Source organism: Sminthopsis crassicaudata, chromosome 2 (genome assembly GCF_048593235.1).
Source record: "Sminthopsis crassicaudata isolate SCR6 chromosome 2, ASM4859323v1, whole genome shotgun sequence".
In the NCBI taxonomy this organism is placed as follows: domain Eukaryota; kingdom Metazoa; phylum Chordata; class Mammalia; order Dasyuromorphia; family Dasyuridae; genus Sminthopsis; species Sminthopsis crassicaudata.
Window position 1 is genome coordinate 259,386,984 of NC_133618.1, and position 21,678 is coordinate 259,408,661.

At 34.5% G+C, this 21,678-nt stretch overlaps 5 non-coding genes across 5 annotated transcripts; 3 read left to right on the forward strand and 2 right to left on the reverse strand.

Annotated features, from left to right (window-relative positions):
• Positions 1-3,489: 3,489 nt before the first annotated feature.
• On the reverse strand, positions 3,490-3,571 carry TRNAL-AAG (transfer RNA leucine (anticodon AAG)). Its single transcript has one exon. It is a non-coding gene; the product is annotated as a tRNA-Leu (tRNA).
• Positions 3,572-4,658: 1,087 nt separating this feature from the next.
• TRNAP-AGG (transfer RNA proline (anticodon AGG)) lies at positions 4,659-4,730 on the forward strand. The gene has a single exon. It is a non-coding gene; the product is annotated as a tRNA-Pro (tRNA).
• A 3,898-nt stretch (positions 4,731-8,628) lies between these two features.
• TRNAP-UGG (transfer RNA proline (anticodon UGG)) lies at positions 8,629-8,700 on the reverse strand. Its single transcript has one exon. It is a non-coding gene; the product is annotated as a tRNA-Pro (tRNA).
• Positions 8,701-12,579: 3,879 nt separating this feature from the next.
• Positions 12,580-12,661, forward strand: TRNAL-AAG (transfer RNA leucine (anticodon AAG)). Its single transcript has one exon. It is a non-coding gene; the product is annotated as a tRNA-Leu (tRNA).
• A 4,730-nt stretch (positions 12,662-17,391) lies between these two features.
• Positions 17,392-17,481, forward strand: TRNAY-GUA (transfer RNA tyrosine (anticodon GUA)). The gene is given in 2 exon segments: positions 17,392-17,428; positions 17,446-17,481. It is a non-coding gene; the product is annotated as a tRNA-Tyr (tRNA).
• The last annotated feature ends 4,197 nt before the right edge of the window (positions 17,482-21,678 follow it).

Consider the following 21,678-nt stretch of genomic DNA (forward strand, 5'->3'; position numbering starts at 1 on the left):
TTATCAAACTGTGCATACCCTTTGATCCAGCAGTACTACTACTGGGCTTATATCTCAAAGAAATACTAAAAAAGGAAAAGGGACCTGTATGTGCCAAAATGTTTGTGGCAGCCGTTTTTGTAGTAGCTAGAAACTGGAAAATGAATGGATGCCCATTAATTGGAGAATAGCTGGGTAAATTATGGTATATGAATACTATGGAATATTACTGTTCTGTAAAAAATGACCAGCAGGATGAATACAGAGAGGCTTGAAGAGACTTACATGAGCTGATGCTGAGTGAAATGAGCAGAACCAGGAGATCATTGTACACTTTAACAACAATACTGTATGAGGATGTATTCTGATGGAAATGGATAGCTTCAACAAAGAGAAGATTTAACTCAGATCCAATTGATCAGTGATGGACAGAATCAGCTACACCCAGAGAAGGAACACTGGGAAATGAATGTAAACTGTTTGCATTTTTGTTTTTCTTCCCAGGTTATTTTTACCTTCTGAATCCAATTCTTCCTTTGCAACAACAACAAGAACAACAAAAATCCGTTCTGCACACATATATTGTATCTAGGATATAGTATAACATATTTAATATGTATGGGAATGCCTATTATCTAGGGGAGGGGTTGGAGGGAAGGAGGGGAAAATTCGGAACAGAAAAGAGTACAAGGGATAATGTAAAAAATTACCTATGCATATGTACTGTCAAAAAAAAAGTTATAATTATAAAATTAATAAAATTAATTAAAAAACATATTTGCAACATATACAAAGCTTTTATAATGAAATTCCTTGAGGAGAAATAAGAATGTTAAGAAGAACCTGGGTTTCCAGGGAGGACAATGAGTTCTGTTTGGATGAAGTTGTACTTGAGATGCTGGCATGACATTCAATTAGAAATGTTCCATAAGCAACTATCTGGTAATGCAGAATTGGAGCTCAGGGGAGTAAATACTGCTAGATCTGGGAACTATCTGTGTTGGAATGATTACTGAATTAATAGAAGCTGATTAAATTACCAAAACAGAAAGAAGAATTAGGTGAGACATTTGAATTGAGCTCATAGTAGAAAGAAAGAAAGAAAGAAAGAAAGAAAGAAAGAAAGAAAGAAAGAAAGAAAGAAAGAAAGAAAGAAAGAAAGAAAGAAAGAAAGAAAGAAAGAAAGAAAGAAAGAAAGAAAGAAAGAAAGAAAGAAAGAAAGAAAGAAAGAGAAAGAAAGAAAAAAGAAAGAAAGAAAGAAAGAAAGAAAGAAAGAAAGAAAGAAAGAAAGAAAGAAAGAAAAAAGAAAGAAAAAAGAAAGAAAGAAAGAAAGAAATAAAGAGAAATAAAGAAAGAAAGAAAGAAAGAAAGAAAGAAAGAAAGAAAGAAAGAAAGAAAGAAAGAAAGAAAGAAAAACATGGGAGAGACTTTTAAAAATGGAAAAAAAAAAAAGAAAAAAACAGAAAACAGGAAATGAACATAACATGTGTTGATTTACATTCAATCTCCTCAATTCTTTTTCTGGTTTCAGATGACATTTTCTGTCCAAAGTCTATTGGGATCAATTTGGAGAGAAATGAATATCGAACTTGACCCTTAAGAGACAGTTTTAGGCTGAATAATAAGATTATGATACCTACCATAGGGGCTTGTGAATTAAGTGCCAGCAAATGGAAGCAACCAGTTTGGAGTATAAACGGATTTTTCTAGGATTGGGCAAGAAAAATAAAAGAGATAGTGAATGATAGTATAAGGGGAAGGTATGAAAGGATATTCAGAGAGAGGGAGAGAGTGAGTGAGGGAGGGAGAGGAAGAGGGAGAGGGAGAGGGACTGAAAGAATATTCTGTGGAAGTAATCTGATTATATAGTTTGATAGACCATGATATAGAAATGGAGTCTGCTATTCTCACACTCTTTCTTCCCCCCTTCCCTTCCCTTCCCTCTACTGCCCAAAAAAAGGGAGAAAAGGAAATTCTGATTTAGCAAAGTATCTCAATTATTTTTTAACTATTTTTCTTTAAAATATGAGTTTCTTGATGACTGAACTGTTTTCTAATTATCTTCATACTATCAGCATTTAGTTATTAATAATTGATAATTAGTCTTAATAATTAATATTAATTAATAAATAATAATTAATATTAATAATTAAACTTAATAATTAGTGCTTGTTGATTGGTTTGGTGTTTTAGATATTTATTAAATCTTCTATCTTGCTTTAAAAGATTTCAACTTTTTAAGTGGGAAATTAGAGGAAATTAACAAGGTAATGGCACACAGAAAATGAATCAATGTAAACAAACAAACAACAAAAAACACAAAACAAAACAAAACAAGGGGAAGGAAGTCACATCAAAACAGCTGTTGGATCTCTCGTAGCAGTCAGCCTTGGATTGTCAGTCCCTGAATACTGAGTTTTTGATGCTTTCCCCAAAATACTTCTGATAATTTCTTTATTTAGACACTAATTATGTTACTTTAACCAAAATCAACTGTAAAATGATAATCGATATGTCAGGGTTCTAGCAATAAATTTGTCATTTCCCCCAACCCCTTTGTTGTAAATTCTTTTCCTGAGACATTTTCTTCTGAGTTCACTGAGATCAGGAAATTAAAAAGAATGGTTTTAATGGAATAGGGAGTATTAAAGAATCTGTAAATTCTCTAATATAAACTTAAAAAAACAAAAAACAGTATTCCGTCAGTTTCCAAGGCTAGCTTCTTAAAGAAACAGATAGCTTCATGATTTGTTCTGATCAGTGTTTGTCAAACTGAGATTTTTTTATCCAATTCAGTTTCTGTTTGAATGGTAAAACTCCGTGATATTCAAGATTCACAGAAGATATTAATATTTTTTCTTTTAATAGCTTTTTATTTTTTCCAAATGCAAAAGATAGTTTTCATTATTCACCTTTGCAAAATCTAGTTACATATTTTTCTCCCTTCTTCCTCCTTCAACCCCTTCCATTGACAGCAAGCAATCCAGTATAGGTTAAACATGAGCAATTCTTCTAAACATATTGCCATATTCTTCATCCTGAGCAAAAAAAAAAATTTACATCAAGAGGTGAAAGAAAAAAAAAAAAAGCAATCAAATAAACAATAGCAACAACAAGGTGAAAACATTATGCTTTGATCCACATTCAGTCTCTAAGGTTCTCTACCTGGTTCTAAATGTCTTTCCAAATTAAGTGTATTGGAATTGCCTTGAATCACTCCATTGTTGAAGAGTCCAGTCCATCCCAGTTGATCATCACATAATCTTGCAGCTGTGTACAATGTTCTCTTGGTTCCACTCCATTTAGCATCAGTTCATGTAAGTCTTTCAAGGTTTTTCTGAAATTACCTTGCTCATCATTTCTTATAGAGCCATAACATTCCATAATTTTTATGTACCATAACTTATTCACTCATTCCTTCAACTGATGGGCATGCACTTATTTTCAAATTTCTCATTAAAAAGATATTAACTAAAAATTGCAAGTTTATTGAGTAGCTCAAAAAAAGTGTGGCAGCGGTGGGATTCGAACCCACGCCCCCGAAGAGACTGGAGCCTTAATCCAGCGCCTTAGACCGCTCGGCCACGCTACCGGTTACAAAAGTGGAAAAAAAACCCAAAAAAGTTAATCATTCTGCCTTTGGCTACATGGTTAGATCTGTTGTTTTTAAACGTATTGTCGTTTCTTTTTCCAGAATAAAGGGAACTTGAAAGCGCTAAATTGGACTTGTTTAGAAATTCCAGTTCGATGGAGAGAACTGAAAGGACTGTTCTAACGAAGATATATTTAACTTCTTTGTCTTAGAAGTGTGAAATGAGGGATAAGAAATAAACGGGGTTGAGAAGAGATGAGGAAGAAAGAAGATGAAAATGGAGTAAAATGAAGGATGGAAAGAGCGAAACTATATTGAGAGCAGAGAGGGGAGGTACGATTATGAAGGGGGTGGATAGGAAAACAAAGATGGCGGGAAGGAAGACAGGGGAGAGAAAACTGGGAAAGGAAGGAAGACTGATGAGAGAGGGAGGAGAACAATAGGCTGAGAGGGAAGAGGAAAAATCTAAGGAGAAGAGAGGAGGACACATGGGGAGAAGGAGGACAGAGTGGGGAGAGAGGAAGAAGTAAGCAATATCTGCTCGCTCATCTCGTCCTCTCGTGGGACACAGTCGGAATGAGGGAAGAAGAGAATCACAGACCCAAATTAAAATGAGATACACAAAAGGTGGCATCTCCTATAGCCATAAAGTCCTACGATTCCGGGAGTGAAAAGGACTTACAAGGTTATTTCATATATCCCTAGGTCTTCAGATAGAGCAACAACTTAACCACTGCAGACACAGTAAAGTATTTCTTGCTTTAAAATACCTCTAAACGTTGCACAGACACAGGCTCTTTTCTTCCCTCATTGGACATTCCCAAAGATCCCTCTCTTTTCCTCATATCTCTAATTTTCGATCATATTTCAACGCTGTAATTTTGCCCCAGTCCAAAGATACAGAAGGGAAAATCCTTATTAGCAATAAAAGTTTGAGAATGCAAATTTATTTATAGCGTCCAGCAGATGGCTCCGGATTCCCAACTGTTGCTAAAAAAAAAAAAAAAAAAAAAAAAGTACGAAAAAGTTTGACGTGGCTAAAATTTTCTTTCCAGAAGTAAAACAATCTTAAGGGAATTTAGTAGGTGGCTCGTTGGTCTAGGGGTATGATTCTCGCTTAGGGTGCGAGAGGTCCCGGGTTCAAATCCCGGACGAGCCCTTTTTCCTTTCGTGATTTTGCCTACATGGAATTTTGGTTTGCTGTTTTCATTTACAAAAAAGAAAAACATTTCGGTCCAACAAAATCCAATATAAATAAAATGCAAATGCAAAATTCTTATACCACTTTAAAGTTGTAAGAGTGTTTTACATACATTATTTCATTTGATCGTCGCGACAAACTTGAAAAATAGGTATTATCACCCATTCTTACGATGAGGAAATTGAGATTCAGAATCTCACTACATAGACCTACTGATAATCTAAAGTCAACATCTTCTCTGAAGGGAACCTATCTCTTTTTATCCTGCATGCGTTATATAAAATAGATTACCTTCCTAATAGGATACAGGAGAGAATAGAAAAGACCCTTGACTTCCAATAACTCTGCAGGGATAGGGGAGGTCTTCTTTCCTCCTAAGAATCACAGGATTCCTAAACTTGAAACTAATCGATCATTCGACAAGCATTTATTGAGATATGCCAGGCACTGTACTACGAGTTGAAGATACAGATGGGGAGAGAGACAGACAGACAGACAGACAGACACACACACACACACACACACACACACACACACATACACACAGAGACAGAAGGGCAGAGGTAGGGAGGGAGGAGAAGAAAGGGAAAAAGAAAGAATTGCTACACGTTGAGATAGAGATGAGAAGAAAGTGTATATCAGATATATTTGTGCAAAAACTGGAGAGATAGGTGGAATGTCGGAAATAAGGGGAAAATGCATAGTTTGGTTGAACCAAAGAATGCATAAGAGGCAAGGGAGAGTAAAGTAAAACAAATATGGTGCAATAGGTTGAAGTAAGATTGTGAAAGGTTTTACACCCTAAACATAAAACATAGGTTTCTGTATTTGATCCTAGAGATAACAGGGAACTTTTGGAGTTCATTAAAAAGGAAAGTGTGACAACCAGACCTTCCCTTAAAGGGCAATTTAAAAGCTGAGTAGATGATGTATTGGAGTGGAAAACGACTTGAAGCAGACCAAGGAATCAGAAGCGTTGCTGAAACAATCAAATTGGGAAGTCAGTCCGGGAAGCGGCTCTTTGAGAATATATGAGAGATGTAACTATTTTGGAATCCACAGAACTTGGCAACAGATGTTATATCTGGAATGATTGTGATGACAACTAGGAGGAATGCCTGAGTGACTGGGAAGGGAAAGGGAATGGTTTATTAAGCGTCTCCTATGTGGCAGACACATGCTAAGTCTTTCACAATATTCTAATATCAATGACTATAGTAATCTAGTGTTTAATAAACATCAGTTTCTGGGATAAGAATTCAATATTTGACAAAAAATGCTGAGAAAACTGGAAAATAATGTCAGAAAATCAGCATAAACCTACATCTTACACCTCATACTAAAATAAGGTTAAAATGGAGACATGATTTAGGCATAAAGGGTGATATTATAAGTAAATTAGGAGAGCAAGAAATATATTATCTGTCAGATCTTTGGAGAAGGGAGGAATTTATGGCCAAACAATAATTAGAGAACATTATGAAATGCACAATGGATAACTTTGATTACATTAAATTAAAAAGGTTATGCGCAAACAAAATCAATGCAGCCCAAGATTAGGAAGGGAAAAAAATCTTACAATCAGTGTTTCTGATATAGGCTTCATTTCCAAAATATATAAAGATCTGAGTCAAGTTTATTATAATACAATAATACAAATTGATAAATGGTCAAAGGATATGAACAGATAATTTTCACATGAAGAAATTAAAGTTATCTAAAGTTATATTTAAAAAGGCTCTAAATCACTATTGATTAGAAAAATATAAATTTAAACAACTCTGAGGTATCACCTTACACCTTTCAGATCTGCTAAAATGGCAGGAAAAAAAGGATGGTAAATGTTGGAGGGGATGTGAGAGAATTGGGACACTAATGCAACTAGTTCAAACTTTCTGGAAAGAAATTTGGAACTATGCTCAAAGGGCTATAAATCTGTGCATACCCTTGATCCAGCAGTGCCACTATTGAGTCTGTCTCCTAAAGAGATCATAAAAAAAAAAAAAAAAAAAGGAAAAGGACTTACACATGCAAAAAATTTTGTAGCAGTCTTTTTATGATGGCAAACAACTGGAAAATGAATAGATACCCATCAATTGGGGAATGGCTAAATAAATTGTAATATAAGAAAGTAATGGAATATTATTGTTCTATTAAAAAAAAAATTGGTGAACAGGCTGATTTTAGAAAGGCCTGGAAAGATTTACATGAACTGATGCTGAATGAAAACATTGTACACAGCAACAGCAAGATTGTTTGATAATCTACTATGATAGACTTGGTTCCTCTCAACAGTTCAGTGATCCAAAGCAATTCCAATAAACTTTGGAAAGAAAACACCATGAAGATTGAATGTAAATCAACACATGTTACTTACTATGTTCACTGTTTTCCTCTTTTTTTTTCTCTAGTGGTTTTTCCCTTTTATTCATATTTTTTCTCTCCAACATGATTCATAATGAAATATATTTAAATTAAAAAAAAAATAATGTACATGTGTAACCAAAAAAAAAAAAATGTTTTTTATGTGTATCTTGGGAAAATAAACATTTCTTTGAATGACCAAAACAAAAACAAAAATTACCTTATTTGATTCTCACAAAAACTCTGTGCAGTAGATGGGATTATTAGTTTTATTTTACTGTTGAGAAAACTAAAGCAAACAGAAGTTAAATAACTTACTCAGGCTCTCACAGCTAGTAAGGACCTTATGGATGATTTGGATGTAATTGCAGTCATGCTGCCTTCACTGTGTACCTAAGGATGTGCAAAGTAGATAAAGAAAGGCTCTGAGACAATGGTTCCATTCCATTAAAAGGATACTTAAGGCCGAAAAGGAGAAGTGAAGATCAAAGATGCCTCCTTATTTATTTGGACAGAGAAAGTTAAAAATAACCAGACTTCCAGACTTGAGCCTGGGAGCTCTCACAACCATAAGGACTCGTATGTATTCTTTCTCTAGTCTTTTTAAAAGTCAATCAAGAGTTGTTCTTCCTTTTCTTCTGCAATTATTTTCTTCACATATTGTTACACACACAATATTCTTTCCCTCCAAACTAATCTGTGACCTAAGTTTTCTTCTTTTACATCGTCCTCCTTTAAGTTTCTTATGGTTGTTGTACATATCTTCTTAATTTTCCACATACATTTCAACTTTCTCCAGAAACTTTAGTTCAATCAAAGGAAAACTATAGTCATCTGCAGAAAATATGATTCTAACTTGGTTTTAAACAGTCAGATCCTCCTAATCCCTCAATTGAAGGGGAAAAATCATCTTTGTATTTCCACGACAGAAGCTAGTTCCAGGCACAGTCATTAAATCAAGAATTGGGGGAAAATAAAAGCTCTATATGGCTCTTTCTTCTTCTTAATCTAATTGTATTTTTGGTTCCATCTCATTCTGCTCCTACACGTACTATACTATGATGATTGCTGCTTCTATTCTTGTATTTTTTATCTTTTATTCTTCTGATCTTCCATTCTTGAAATGTACCGTTCCCTCTCCCTCTATTTCCATTGCACTTTCTTGACGTTCCTTCTTTTCCTTCAAGGCTGAATTCAGGTGCTACTCTGAAGCCTTTTCTGGTCCTTTCCCAGGTAATTACTTTAAAATTACTTTTAATTTCTCCTACTTTTTCATGTAAAAGTTTTCCTATCTCAATATCAATGAGGAAACTTTGTCTTAAAAAGATGATGTAGCTCTCCTCTGATCACACCTGTAACTTTCTGTACCCTTATCCAATTTTCTTTCCACTCTAGGGAATAATAAGGTGATTCTCTATTATCTTTCGGGTTTCTTAATTCAATCCAAATAATATACTCTTAGTGTTCGGGAAATTGAAATAACAAGATAACGGGGCTCGTCCGGGATTTGAACCCGGGACCTCTCGCACCCAAAGCGAGAATCATACCCCTAGACCAACGAGCCACATCTTCTCTTGAATGTAGTCTTAACTTTTCAGGATAGTATCACGATATTTTTTTTCTTTAGTGCAATTTCTTTCAGTAAATGAATTTCTTTAAGCTCTTCTAATATTTATTCCCTTTCCACATCTTCACCTCACCTTCTACTTTGCTCTTATTTGCTTATATCTCCATTTCGTATTATTCTACACAACATTTTCCAATCCATTCCCCTCAATAAATCTACTACAATTAACGAAATAGTATCGTTACCTGCCAGGAAAAAAAAAGAAAAAAAAAAAAAAAAAAGAAAGATGCCTTTCATTCCTTTTCCACATTCATTTAGCTTCCCACTACTTGCTAAATCACCATCCAACACCAAGACAAAGAGTCTGAAAAATCCTGACTCTTCTCAAAGAGGTTTGTATTAGTAACAGATGCTCTGAGAGCAAGAGCTACGGCAAGACCTGGCCACAGTAACCATAATTCAGAATTTCTGTAATGCTCTCTCTACCTCTCCGTCTCTGTCCATTTCTGTTTCTCTCTCTCTCCTTCCTCTTCTTTTCCCTCTCCCCCTCCGTCTTTGTGTCTGTTTGTCTCTTTGCATCTGTCTCTATCTCTGTTTCTTTCTTTTTCAATTTGTCTCCTCCCCACTTTGTTTCTCTGCACCTATTTATTTGTGTTCATATATCTCTCTTCATCTGTCTCTCACCTTCTCTGTGACTGTATCTGTCTGTCTCTAGCTCTATCCTTCACCGCCTCTCTCTGTTTCTTTCTGTGTCTCTCTATACATCTAAAATCGTCACATACATATAGATTATTATGGTTTTTTGTGTTTATTTTACAAGAAATAGGGTATGGAAGATTAAAGATGTACTGTGACTTTATGCTGTACCGTGGTGGTGCCAAGATCCAAATCAGAGATCTGCAACCAGAGAAAGAATCGATAAATAGATGTATAGAATGATTTTACACACACACACACACACATACACACACACACACACTCTATATATACACACATATTTGTGTCTAATGGTAGCCATTTCTAGGGAGGAAGGAAGAAGAAAAGAGGAATTTTCATAATATCTATAATATATTTAAAAGGAATAGCAAGTTTTACACAATAGATTTGCAGTTTTATATGTAATCATCTTTTTAAAAATTATGTTATGAAAAAAATTTAACCCTATAAATTACAAATAAAATAGAAAAAAAATTAAAGGGATTTGGGGAATCTGTGTCTATATATATATAGATATATATACATACATATACACACACACACATATTTGTATCAGTGTCTGTAATCTAATTTGTAGAGCTTCTTTGGCTCTTCTCTGACTCAACTCAGGGAGAAGAAATACTTTGGTGGTTCTTGATAGAATGAATAGCTATATTTCTTGAAACTCAATACCCTAAATTAATATGATAATATTGGGTTTTATTTTATTGAAAGCATTGAATGTATTTCTCAATTCCTTCATCTATTGTAAAAAGACAGGAGCAAAAAGAGAGGGGATGGACTTGGCATGAGGACCTTGACAGAACTCATTATTTTCCCCCTTTCTTGCCCCCCTCCCAAATACTCTGTTTATTTTGTTAGGTACCTGTTTCTATAGGGCACCACTATATTTCCAGTAACTATTCCTGAACCAATTCCTGACTCCTCTCTCCCTCACCTTCCATCTCCAGAATTAAGTGATGCAATAATCCAATTTATCCTATGCTACAGTTAAATAAATCCTCTTTTGTTAATGTCCAAATGATGTAAAAATGTTTCCTTTCTTTCTATTGCCAAAAACCTAAAAAGCTAAAAAGATGCTAGACTTAGGCCTATGTTACCATCAATACCCAGAGTAATTAAGTTTCTCTGTGAAGAGAGTAAGGGAAGTGCTTTACGTCTCTGGTCCCAACAATAGTTTATGTTGTTAGATGAGTATGAATTGAGAGAATTGGACAGGACTACCCTGGAGACTTAGACAAGATTGTGGAGCTGTGCTGTTCTAAATTATTTAAGGAACTCTTACCTGGAAAAGGGGTTAGATTCCCTGATTGGACCTAAAGATGGGTCCTACACAACTAAAACTACAAATCACACATTTATATAGGGTTTAAAGCTCACACAGCATTTTACATATGTAATCTCATGTCTTCCTCATAATAATCCTTAGAAGTAGGTAATAGATAAAGAATATTTGTCAGTATCTGAGATTGAATTCCAGTTCACATCTTCCTAAATATAGGTCCAGCACTCTATTTAGGGCACTCCACTACTACTAATTCTTTTAACAATAAGTAAAATTGCATGGAGCCATTTCAGCTTCTTCCCAACATTGAAAGCAAGTCAGTAATGAAATAGATTACCTAAAAATGAAATGTCTCATCCAATGATTAGAATTAACAGAGCTAAAAAATGTAACAAATTAAAAGTTCATCATTAGGTCTCCTCCCTAACTCCCCCACCTACAACCAACAATAATTAGTTGAAATCATAGAGATAAAGAGGACAGATAATAAGTTTTTATCCCTGATAGTTTCATCAACTCTGATTGATAATAGTTTCCCAGTTAATGAAATATTAACCCAAATCCTTTTACTCACTGAAGACTTTTTTGTTTTCCAGACCATCCAGAGATCTTCCTATACAAACAACCCTGTGTTTTTTCAGCAACTCTATTGCCCTCCTTTTTTGTTTTGCAACCTTGTGGGTAGACCCAAATTATTTTCCCTTATTACAGCATTCTGTTACAGTCATAGACAAAAATTCAACTTTTCAATTCCCCACTTGGAGACAATAGTTTCATAATTTTCTTACAATTCCCCAAGCAATATAAGTCTAAGTTAGAAAGGATACACAGCTTACAGAATAGGTAAGAGGTCCATGAAACATTAAGAACTAATAAAACAAGTAAAATTAGGATAAGGTAAATAAAGAAATCCAAAATAATGGAGCATTAGTGGTGTTACATCCTTTGTCAATGTCTATGATCTGTTCTTTCAGGTGTCCGGTAAGCATCTGTGCATGTCCTTATCTTCCACTGCCCAGATGACTGTCTCCAGGAGGGACTCAACCCTCCAGAAAGTTTACCTCTCTCTCCCCTTTGATCACTATCCATATTTGAGATAACTTGTGGAGATTCTCTAGGTAATACTTCTAAAGCCTTCTAAAGCTAAAGTATAATTTAGAAAACTTGATAAAATCTAATCAGATTAACCTTCCAGTAATTAGTAAAAGACGGAGACTGAGACAGAGATTATGGCTTTGAAAGTCCTGAAGAATTTACCAAGATTTAAGACATTAACAATGCTTACAACATACTTGACAGTAGACAATCCTGTCTTCTTATGCTCCTCATTACAGTTAAGAATACTGCCATCCTCCCAGTAATCCAGGGTTTCAATCTATATGTAATCCTATACTTCTTTCTCTGACCACCATCCTTCCATCCTTCAGATACTACTGTTTCTAGTAGCCATTTCTTCTCCAAGACTGAAATCACTCTGGTTAGTTCCCCAGCCCCAGATCTCACTATTGACAATAGCCTAGTGATTGGTCTCCCAGGGTCAAGTCTCCTGCCACTGAATCAATCCTCATTTGTCAAATTGATGTTCCTAAAATCAGTCTAAACATATGGTCTCGCTGTTCGATAAACTCCAGTGGCTCCCTTTTACCTCCAAGAATAAATGCAAAATTCTGTTTGATTTTTGATATTTTGGTATCGTCCTATCTATATTTTGCTTATATATAGATGTTTTTACTTCGGCTTTCCTTTTTGGCTATAAATTACTTGAGAACCAGGACTGTTTTGTTCTTTGCATTTCCCAAATTTAACACAGTACCTGACACACAACAGACGCTTAATATATATTTGTAGAATGACAGCAAAACAAAATCAAGCGTGGTAGCGTGGCCGAGCGGTCTAAGGCGCTGGATTAAGGCTCCAGTCTCTTCGGGGGCGTGGGTTCGAATCCCACCGCTGCCATATGGATATAACGTTTTCTACGAATATTGTTTTTTGTATACATATAGAGTTTTCAACATTCATTTTTGAAAGTCTTTGTATTCCAAATTTTTCTCCCTTCCTCTCCTACTTTTCCCCTCACCAATACAATAAGCAATCTGATCAGAATCTTTTTTTATAAAAGCACCAGAAAACTTAGAAGGATTGTTTGGAAGGTGCACTTAGAAAGTTTGGGTTGGTTATTTTTTTCTCCTTGGCTCAAGAATTCCTTACCTTTTGGAGGGAGGGAGGGAGGGGAATAATAAATACGACACTCTCAGAAATGAAATTCAAGAACATCTTTTCTAAAGGAAGCAAAATTATCTTCTCTAAAAATGTGGATACATGATAACGTCTTGAAAGAGACGAGGAAAAGAGAGAGGGAAGGGATTATTATAGTTGAGATACAATTAATAGGACCCGAGTCCATAGGGGTTAGATTAAAAAGACTGCAGAGCTAGACGGCACCAAACGAGATTATTTGGATGTATAGTAAGTAAAATCAAAAAGAATTTCACTGCTTTTTCAAGTGAAATCAAGCATTTCTGCAGACGGAGAGAAATCAACTGTTAGGCTTTAATCGAAGGTCAAGAATCTTCAAATCATGGAGTTGGGGGAGTAGAGTGAAATGAAGTCTAATGATTGTAAAATCTGGACTTTCTTAAAGATGATTTTATCAATTTAAACTCTTAGAAAGGAAAGCGTTGACCATCCAGTTTGTGTCTCAAGATGCCATAGGAGCATTTTGTCTTCTGAAATATATGACTTGACTTAATACGTTTAAAAAGGCGCATTTAAAATGGGAATAGTTCTCTGTCCTAGACAACAAATTAGTGGGAATTGGAGGTCAGGATCGAGAACAAAGCCCCAAGAAAATTATTATTAATTTTCCCTCTAGAAAAAACGGGAATCGTGCATTGTCTAATTTTGTGAGAGTTATGTTTTAAAGCCAGTAGCTTGCAATTCCAAAAAGGAAGATCGCCCTCCTCCACTCCATCTGCTTCAGCATGAACTGCCTCTTTCTCAACTTCATAGTTAAAATTGAAAACTATCTAGCAGACCTTTCAAATTGGAGGACTCAGAAAAGGAATGAAATGTTGTCCAGTATTAAATTCCTCTCTCCTCTGGTCTGAAAGGTGACTAAAGCTTGTACATTATTGCTCCATATGTAAAAGTACTATTAAAATCGTCTGTTTAAGCATCTTAAGAGTTCATTAATTTCTTACCAGCTACTTCATTGTTGGTTTGCATTACGAGGCTTGCAATTAACTCAAACCTGGAAATTTGATTAAAATGCATTGATTTTTATGTGTATTTGTTCTTATCCTAAACACAGCATGGTCCAGTAAAATTCATACACTAGTCACTTCCGAAAATATGTTTTGCTGAATATTAAGTTCAACTCTTCTCTGTTAAGAGGTGCCTGTTCTGTTTCGTGTCCAATCTTTTGGACACATCATTGCAGTGGTCAGTTCTAAGTCTTTTAAAGGTGTGCTACTCTACAGTGGTGTTATCGTTGCATAAATTGTTTTATTTCTGCTCACTTGAGGCTGCATCGCATCTCCGTAGTCTTTCTAGTTCCCTATGAAACTATTCAGCATTTCGTGTGATCCAATAATATTCCAATGCATTCACATAATATATTTTTCCATTAAAGATAGCCCCTGATTTCCAGTTTTTAGGCTAATATGAAAAGAATTCTATAAATATGGAGGTCCATATTATTTTCCTCTTTGGTTAGTTTTGGTGAAAAGGAGAAAATATTATAGTAGTCAAGAAATATGACAATTATTAAGTTTTTAGGGCATAGTTGCAAGTTGATTCTCAAAATAGCTGGAACAATTCACAGTTCCAACTACAAAACACTATAAATAACGAGAGTGAGAGAGAGAGAGAGAGAGAGAGAGAGAGAGAGAGAGAGAGAGAGAGAGAAGAGAGAGAGAAGAGTTTGATTCAGCATTGAAGAATTAGATAGAATTGACATTTTCATTATAATAGCTTGACCTACTCATGAAAAGGAAGTTTTTAATTATTTCAATCTGTCTATTTCTGAAAAAAGCATTTTACAGTTGGAATCCTATGTTTCCTGGGTTCTTGGTAGATATATTCCCAAACATTGTATAACTTACATAGTTATTTTGAATGCATTTTTTCTTTCTAACTCTACCTGTTGGGTATTGTTGTTAATATGCAGAAATAATGATGATTTATAAAGATTCATTTTACATACATACTGCAACTTTGCTGTTTTAATTAATTTTTTTGGTGTTTAACTTGGAATATTCAAAGTAGGTCATCATATGATCTATAAAAGGAAATAATTTTGTTTTCTCTTTCCTCATGATTACTCCCTTGATTTCTATTTCTTCTCTTACTGTTTCAGCTAGCATTTCTAGTTAATTCTGATTAATAATAGAAATGATAACAGGCATCTTGCTTTACCTCTAATCTTATTGGGAAAAGTTTGTATTTTTCTTCATTACATAAAATGTTTACTCTTGGATTATATGGTTACAACTTAGTACATTAGTACCAATGATCTTGTGCTGAAGATAAGCAAGCATCTGCATCCAGAGAGAGGATTGTGGGGACTGAGTGTGCATCACAACATAGTATTTTCACTTTTTTTGTTTTTGTTTGCTTGCATTTTGTTTTCTTTCTCATTCCCCCCCCCTTTTTTTTTTAATCTGAATTTTTTTTGTGCAGCATGATAATTGTGGAAATACATATAGAAGAATTGCACATATTTAACATACATTACATTACTTGCGTTCTAGGGGAGTAGAGGGAAGGAAAAAAGTTTTTGGAAACATAAGTTTTTTAAGGGTGTGTGAATATTAAAAATAATCTATCCATATGTTTTGAAAATCAAAATAATTTAAAAATTTCTGCTTTCTACATTTCAGCAGAAATCTCTTTTTGAAATGCTTCCACATGCAACAGAATGACATATATGAACTACTTCCTATTTCCATTCAGAATTCAGCAGAACATTAGCATATTTAATTTTTCTAAAATACTATTCAGATCCTTAACTTATTTTTTGTTTAATTTTCATTTCATTTGTCTATGTCTGAATGAGTATGTTGTTTCCTCACTATCATACTTTTATAAGTATTTATATTTATAAGTATTTTAGTGCTATGTTATTAACTGCATGTATTTTATTGATAAATTATCTATTGTTTCTTAAAGCATAATTATTTCCTCTGCCTCTCTCTTTGTTTCTTACTTACATTTAATGTAGCCTTGTCTATAATCATGATTGATATCCCTCTTTTTTTGAGTTCAGCTGAAGCAGTATTGCTTTGAAACCACATTTTAATTTTTTGTGAATGTTTGCAGTACTTCTATGCTACATGTGAATTCAGCTCATTCATATGCACACTTATGACTGATAAATGTGTATTCTCCATCTTATTCTATAGTTTTCTTTTTGCTTACATTTCATCTTTACAAATAGAAAGAAGGTGGTGGAAGAGAAAAAGTTTACAAGATGCTTCTCTGTTGAAATTCTTTCCATCTTATCCCATTCCTGATACCTTTCCCCTCCTATTTCCCTTTTAAGTTTAATATATTTCTATAACGAAATATCTGTGTGGGTGTGTGTAATTGTGGTCTCTTTGACCAATTCAAATGAAAGTGGATTCATATGATACTTATGATTATATATTCTTCATTTTATGCACCTCTATTATGTGAGAGTGCTTTCCCTTTCATTTTCCCTTAATTTCCTCCCTAGTGTGGTCCACTGCCCCCTCCTATTTTTTTCTTTCTAGATGGCCAAATACCCACAGATCTTCTATAATTTTAAATTATTACTATGATTCTCAAAGTAATAAAGTTTTTGAAAAGATATCTGTTGCTCATACTATTAATAACATAAAAATAATTTATCTCTATATATTCCTTCCAAATAGACAAATATTTGTATATTTTCACATTTATCTCGAAATCTGCATTTTCATCTCAAAATGTTTATTCAGTTCTGCACTTCATCAAGGATTTCTGGAAATCCTCTGTTGTGATAAAAATTATTGTTTCTATGTGGAATTATACTTATTTGGGGGATAATATAACTTTGATTACAAGCATTTATTGTAGCTTCTTGGTACTTGAACTCTGCTTTTTATGGTTGAATTTTTTTTAACTTGGAAACTATAGATTTTCTTGATATTCCTGAGAGTTTTCATTGGGGGATTTCTTTCAAGAGGTAACTGATGGATTGTTTCACTTTTATATTTTCCCTTTTATTTCTAAGCGTTCCAGATAGTTTTAATTTACAATATCTTGAAATATCATTTTCAGACTTTTTCTATGATTTTCAGATAGTCCAGTAATCCCTAGATAGCCTCTCCTTCGCCTCTTTTCCAAGATCGCTTGTTTTTAATTTTTTAAAAAGTTTTTCAATATATTTTTATTTACATATTTGTTTTCTTACTTATTTTCAATCTGGGTCATTCTAATTTTCAGGAAATTAATTCATGGGTAAGGTTTTCTATTACCTATTCTAAAGTATCTCCTTGCCTTTCTTTCTTGACTGGCTATTACACTTTGTATCTCATTTCATTTCTTACAAAAATTCTTAAATATCAATGGTGAGTATTTGAATATGCAAATATTTATTAAAGGGGGAATAAAAGAAGAAATGATTTGGCAATCTAGTTTCACACCTTTAAAATACATTCTACCACTAATATACTTATATGCACCCTTCGATAGCTCAGTTGGTAGAGCGGAGGACTGTAGGAACAGAGTACTTAGGTATCCTTAGGTCGCTGGTTCGACTCCGGCTCGAAGGAAGTGCTACATTTAGTTTTAAGATACCTCCAATTGATTCTAAAATGTGATTCAATAATGCAAGTGAAAGGAAATTAGGCGCCTTTGAATAATCAAGAGTTTGCTTCACCTTTCCATTAACCTCAAAAGATACATGGATCGAAGTTTAAAAAAAAAAAAAAAAAAAAAAAGCAGTAGGAGGGACTTAGATGAAGAGTACCTGAATTCAAATCTTCCAGATGCTCGATATTAGCTTTGTGACCCTGGACAAGTAACTTAATCCCGATTGTCTAGCAAGAAAAAGAAAGAACTCAATATTCTTTCCCACAAAAATATCTTACAGGCACGTGACACTGCTTCCTGCAACTTCCCCAAAGAGCTAACACAATTTAATCAATTACTTCGAGTTGAACTGGAAACCAGCCTGCTCAAATCTATTAAAGGACACAGACGTTTCTGTAGAAATTAAGTAAACAGACTTACTCGAGTTTAAGCAACTAGCAAGTACGAGTTTCTTGACTTCAAGTCTAGCACTCTGTACTGTGCAACCTATGCTTATTAGTGCTTATGCTTATTAGTACAGTGTGCTTATGCTTATTAGTACTGATAGTATTATGAACTCTTTCTCTAGGTATTTTTTTTTTAAGATACATTAAGGTACTTATTTTTCTTTTCTTCCTTTAAAAAAAAAAAAAGTTTCCTTATCATTATACCCCTCAACTCTCGTCAACCCATTCCAGTTAAAAACTTCTTTTATAATAAATAGAGTAATTTTTAAAAATCAACACATTGACTTTGTATGAAGATGAATGTATCCTTTATTCCTAATCAATCACCTGTCTGCCAAGATGTATTCTTCAGGTACTTTGCTTAGTCATTGGACTTAATTTCATTTTAAAGTCTGCCTTAGTTATCCTTTTAAATTCAATAATCATGTTATGCCACAATTCTCTTTTATTGTTCTAACTCAGTTTCCCTAATTATCCTGACCCAGTTCTGACTCAGTTTCTCTGCTTCAGTATAATTATCAGCTCAAAGCTCAGTCCTGCAAAACCTCCCCTCCTCCCTCTTTTTCAGAATATTTGATAAAGGTAAAAGATCTTATGTTTTAGAATATCAGAATGCCTCTCCCCATACCAAGCTATCGGAATGTCAGATACCGTCTTATCAAGATGCCTCTCCCCATCTCCCCGGTGCCTACCCTGATTATGTCATCCCATCTCCTGAGTCTCACCCCGTTCCCTCTCTCAGTACCCTGACTCCTCTCCTGCTTCTGTATACTCCCTGAGTCTGAGCCATGTGTATATAGGTCATTGAGAACTCACATTGTTTGCTGGATTCTTGGAGTCTCATTCAGTCCAGGGTCCAAATCATGGATCCATCTGGTCCATCTCTCCCTTTCATTATTAAATGCTTTCTAATTTCTATCCTGCCTCAGTTTCTCCGGCATTACAATAAGTAAGGTAGATAAGATGAGTGACTAAAAGACTCATCATAGTTTAGCCATAGAGCTTGTGTAATTGTAGTTGTTTCTTTTTTTCCTTGCCAGATTTGTTAATGTTTATTGCAAACTTTACGTTTGTTCTACTAATGTCTGCTCTGTTTAAATCCCTTTATAAAAGGAAAAACAGAAACAAATCATTTCAGCATAAGGAGGAGACTTTCGATAGTAAAAGTTTTTAAAGATGTAAAAAGTTATAAGTTTTATTGTATAAGCTAATTAGTTTAATTATTTTATTTTTTCCCAAGTAATTATCATAGCATTGCATTTATCCCCTCTTTTCCCCAGGCAGACAATATATTTCATTAACATCTGGTTGATCTAGCAAACTTGAGGTGGAAGCCACAAACTTGGTGACTAATTCCCCATTAATTGGATGTCACAAAAATTACCCCAAAGGAGCTTCCTATTGTAGAAGGGAAAAAGTAACAGAGGAGGGCTCAGAGTAAAGAATGAAAGATTCTTTTTAAATCTCAGACCACCACCCCTGAATACAAAAGCCAGTCCTTGCCCCCAAGGAGCTTAAATTCCTTTGGAAGAAAATAACCATTACCAATGATTATTTCTTAATGTCCATGTGGATTTCAGTTTTCTAATTTAAGTTTCATTTCTCCAATTTCATTTTCATAATTGTGGAAGCCAAAATCCCCATCCATTTCTTACAACCTTTTCATGCCTTTAATTCTTATTATTTTGTATGATTCTGGGTAAGTCAATTAATTACTTTGAGGCTCAATTACTTCATCAATAAAGTGAGGACAATAATAGTTGTATTAGTTAATCTTCAGAGGAGATTATGTTTAAGTCTTTTAATATTTTCAGCATTTTCAAATCACTAAAAATAAGAGAAATGAAAATCAAAACAACCTGGAAGTTTCATGTTATTCCCTGAAAAATGGCAAAAATAACATTATTCCACTCCCAAAATGCCAACAAGCAATGTTGGAGGGGTTGTAGAAAAGTAAGTACACAATACATGTTGGTGGAGGTGTGAAATGGTAATGTTGAAGTTGGGAAGGGACCCTAAAAGGTTGGGGTTCACAGAACAGTGTCCTAAGGTATCTCAAAAGAATTTGCAGAATTGAACCCATATTCAGGTCAAGAGGCAAAGTTTATTGTAATTGTAATTCTAATTGAAGCAAGCTAAGTCCAAAATAATTTAGCAAAGAACCTTAAGAAAGGAGATATCTTTATCTGGTTCTTCAAGTCATAGATATGCTAATTTTATTTCCCTAGCTGTAGAATTGAGGAGTGCTTATCTCAGGAATTTGGTCATCACAGACCAGCAGATTTAGGACAATTCTAAAGCCAGAAAACTTTAGTATTATTCACAGACAAAATTGTTAGAACAATAGTAGTCTAAGGTTAAAGAGTCTTAGGATCACAAATATTTCTTCCCTAAAGTCTAAGGGAAGAAATATTACTATATTCTTGGGCCAGAGGATTTTTACAATCATTGAAAGACAGATTGCCAGAACAATAGTACTCCAAGATTAGGGGGAGGAGGAGGAACTTGGGATCAGAGATTCCAAAGCTAGAAGACTTTAGACTCATTGACAGATTGTTATAACAGTGATGAAGGAAGAGTAATGAAAGAGGTGTGGCAGAAATAGGTGAGAGATTTCCTTATTCTCCAAGGCACAGGCTGGTAGCACAGGAAATTCCATTACTCAAAGGCTGTGATAAAAAAAAAAGGCTTTTATTGTTAGAGAGACACCAAGATAAAGGCTTTCTCAGTGAGCAATATCATTCTCAAGAGAGAAGTGATTTTTGCAAAGAGGTTTTATGAAGGCCTATTTTATAAATGAATCTAAGAATAGCCAAGACCATTTGAGTTTGTATATGAAAAGAGACATTCTCTGGAGATTCATCTTCCTGGTTCCAGAAGGTGTGAATTCATTGAAGTTTGTATATGAAAAGAGACATTCTCTGGAGATTCATATGAAAAGAGACATTCTCTGGCGACTCATCCTGTCTCCAGAGGATGTAAGACCATTTGAGTTTGCATTTACATAACTTTACAGGGCTGTCTAGTTTTGCTCTTATCAACAGAAGTCAGCTAAGATCAGAGGACTTTAAAATTATTGTTGTCTCCCTTAGAAACTATACTCCTTCAGTACAGTAATTTTGGAAAACAATTGGGAATTGTGCAAAGAAAGGAACTAAAATATCTATACCTTTCAAACCTTTCAAGACCTTGCTGGTTTTATGCCCTAAGGACACCATCAATAAGAAAAAAAAAGAAAAGAAAAAAAAAGTCACCATGTACTTCAAAATACTTCTAAAAACACTTATTGCAATAGCTAAAAAATTGGGGGAAAAGAGATGTCTATCAATAACAAACTTTGTTATGTGAAAGTGTTGAAATATTGAAGCAGATTGTGGTCCCTTTAAGAAACTGTATTTCCTTTTGATCTGTGATCCTTTTCAGATTCTCAGTTCCTCCTGGGTATATGAAGTAAGATATGGTGAAGAACTTACAGATTAAGCACATGTTGATCAGAGACTGCTAGCTAACATAAACCAGACCTGTAGACCCCAGTCACGTAAAGGCCTAGGCTGCATTCCATTGTCCAAAGAAGAAGAGGCTGTAAATCACCTTGTTGGTTGCATTCCACTGACCAAATGAGGGGGGGGGGGTGCAGACCTGTATGACCAATCACAACTTATGGAGGTTCTTTATCTGAAATGTATAAAAGTTATGAACATTTTCAAGGGA